This window comes from Setaria italica, chromosome I (genome assembly GCF_000263155.2).
Source record: "Setaria italica strain Yugu1 chromosome I, Setaria_italica_v2.0, whole genome shotgun sequence".
NCBI classification, from domain to species: Eukaryota; Viridiplantae; Streptophyta; class Magnoliopsida; order Poales; family Poaceae; genus Setaria; species Setaria italica.
Genome location: NC_028450.1, coordinates 26,576,454 through 26,579,089, shown reverse-complemented (window position 1 = coordinate 26,579,089; position 2,636 = coordinate 26,576,454). Strand labels below are relative to the sequence as shown.

Sequence of the window (2,636 nt, the reverse complement as noted above, 5' to 3'; positions counted from 1 at the left end):
CCTAGGCACCCTGCTTCGTTTAGAGCAAGGCTAGTAATTTAGCCAGCTAGCAGCTGCAAGTCCATGCCATGTCATATACAGCCAGCTATATAGCCAACTCATATAATAGGTTAGCTACTTGGCTGGCTGTAGCTCAGATTGTAATCATTTAATGCTCACATGTGCAAGCAATCTGCAAACAATCTGCTGTGATCACATCTTTGTGGCCATATATATGTGCTCATTCAACTAGAAAACAAATATGTTCATCCATACCATTTTGTCAAACAACATAATCTGAGATGAAGCATTTTACCAAACAACATAATAAAAGAAACAATACCAGATAGATGACAAATTTCAAGCAACAATCCAAATAAGTTCACTGGCACATAGACCATTAACTAAAAATAATACTAAATAAGTTCGTTGGCACACAAGCCATTAACTGAAAACAGTACTAAATAAGTTCACTGGCACACAGGCTATTATTTATTGATCTAGACGATGGTGATAGAAGCATGAAGCCATAGTTGATAGCTGAACTTCAGTAGAATGTAGCAGCCAGTCCACTTGCATCAAAAGTGACAACACTGCAAGCATAATAGTGCGAAAGTCAAACATATGGGTCCTGAAAATTAGCTATAAAAGTTTTTGTTTGTGGACAACTGTGGATCAAATATGTTGAAGAGAACGTGTTTAGAATTTTTAAAGTCGATACCTGCAAGTAGCATCCTCAGTATTCAGCACGCCATGCCTAGTCCTGATTCCTGAAAAGATACATGTAAGACATCATGTTATTTCTCACTGTGAAGGGAAAAAATAACAAAAACATGCAGATTTCAGAATTCTACCATGACTAGTTATGATGGCTATTTCCAAACCTACGCCAAATATGCTCGACCAAATCATTTTTAAGCTGGCTATGCTGTGGATGAGCACGGATAGCAGCTTTTCTACGTAGCACATCAGCGAAGCACAGATTACCACCAGTGTTCACTTCAGGAGGTAGAGCAATGGATGCTTCTAGATTCTCATTCAAGTCAATATGAATAGTACCATCCTCTCTCTCATCTTCCACTATCATATTGTGGAGAATCACACAAGCTAGCATGATCCTTCCAATACTCTTTCTCTTCCACAGACGTGCAGGACAACGAACAATGGAAAAACGGGGCTGTAGTACCCCAAAAGTACGCTCCACATCTTTCCTTATCCCTTCCTGGTGCTTGGCAAACAACTTTTGCTTCTCTATTTGAGGAAGTGTAATAGTCTTCATGAAGGCTGCCCATTTTGGTATATACCATCAGCGAGGTAATAACCTGTGCTATACTCATTCCCATTAACTAAAAACTCAACTTGAGGAGCTTCTCCTTTTAAAGCATCAAAAAATAATGGGGACTGGTTGAGGACGTTAAGTCATTGTTTGACCCAGCAACTCCAAAGAAAGCATGCCAAATATGAAGGTACTGGGAAGCAACAACTTCTAGGACTATAGTTGGAACTCCATAATCACCACGGGTGAATTGCCCCTCCATGCTAAAGGACACTTCTCCCAATGCCAGTGCATGCGATCTATGCTACCTAGCATTCCAGGGAAACCACGAGACTCGATAGCCTGAAGTAAACGCTCAACATCCTCACATGTGGGGCGTCGCAAGTACTCCCTACCAAACACCTCAATCACCCCTCATGCAAACTTATCCAAGCACTGTAATGTAGTGCACTTTCCAATCTTCAAGTACTCATCAAGAGCATCTGCAGGAGTGCCATAAGCCAGCATGGACATGGCTGCTCTACACTTCTGCAATGGTGAGAGCCCTATTCAATTAGCACAATCTACCCTATAAGTAAAATAGGGAGACCACTGACCAAGGGCATCCACAATGCATAGGAAGAGACGCCTATTCATGCAAAATCTAGTACGGAACATACTCTCAGGGTAGAGTGGGTCTACAACAAAGTAGTCCTCTACAAGACGTCCATGAGCACCTCCATGATCCCTCCGGATGCTCTTTCTAGGACCATATTGTCCCTGAGGTACTCCAGCCGATAAGGCAGTCTTGATCTTCATTGCGAGCATCCTAGAAAAGGAGTCAAGGATGCTCTACTCAGCAACATGCTCTTCAATGATTTTGGAAGGGGCTAGTTCATCGGAATTATCTGAGTATGAAGATGAATCCGCCATGGCTTTGGCTTAGGAAGATGTGAGATGGAAGATAGGGTTTGTAGTTAGAGTAGGAAGATGAGAGGTAGGGAAAAGAAGATGGGTATGGGAGGATTATATAATGTATCCATGGTTATCTGGATTGCATTATAGTCGAGCAAAATTGGAACCATTGACTTCATGCATGGTTATCTGGACGCGGTAAATAGTCCATGGTTTCAGCATAGCAACGTATTAAGGACTAAATTTTAGCATTCATGCACGGTTATCTGGATTCCATAGTAAATAGTCCACAATTTCAGCATTGATGCATGGTTATCTGGATTCCATAGTAAATAGTCAATAATTTCAGCATTCATGCATGGTTATCTGGATTCCACAGTAAATAGTCCACAATTTCAGCGCAGAATGCAGCACTAGATTAAATGCACCACAGAATTCAGGAGTTAGTGACTTGATTTCAGTAGTTAAGGACTGCATAACTTTTTTC

The 2,636-nt window shown here is 41.2% G+C and overlaps 1 pseudogene; it reads right to left on the bottom strand.

The window, feature by feature from the left end:
• Positions 1-526: 526 nt before the first annotated feature.
• On the bottom strand, positions 527-1,891 carry LOC105914167 (annotated as a pseudogene).
• Between the last annotated feature and the right edge of the window lie 745 nt (positions 1,892-2,636).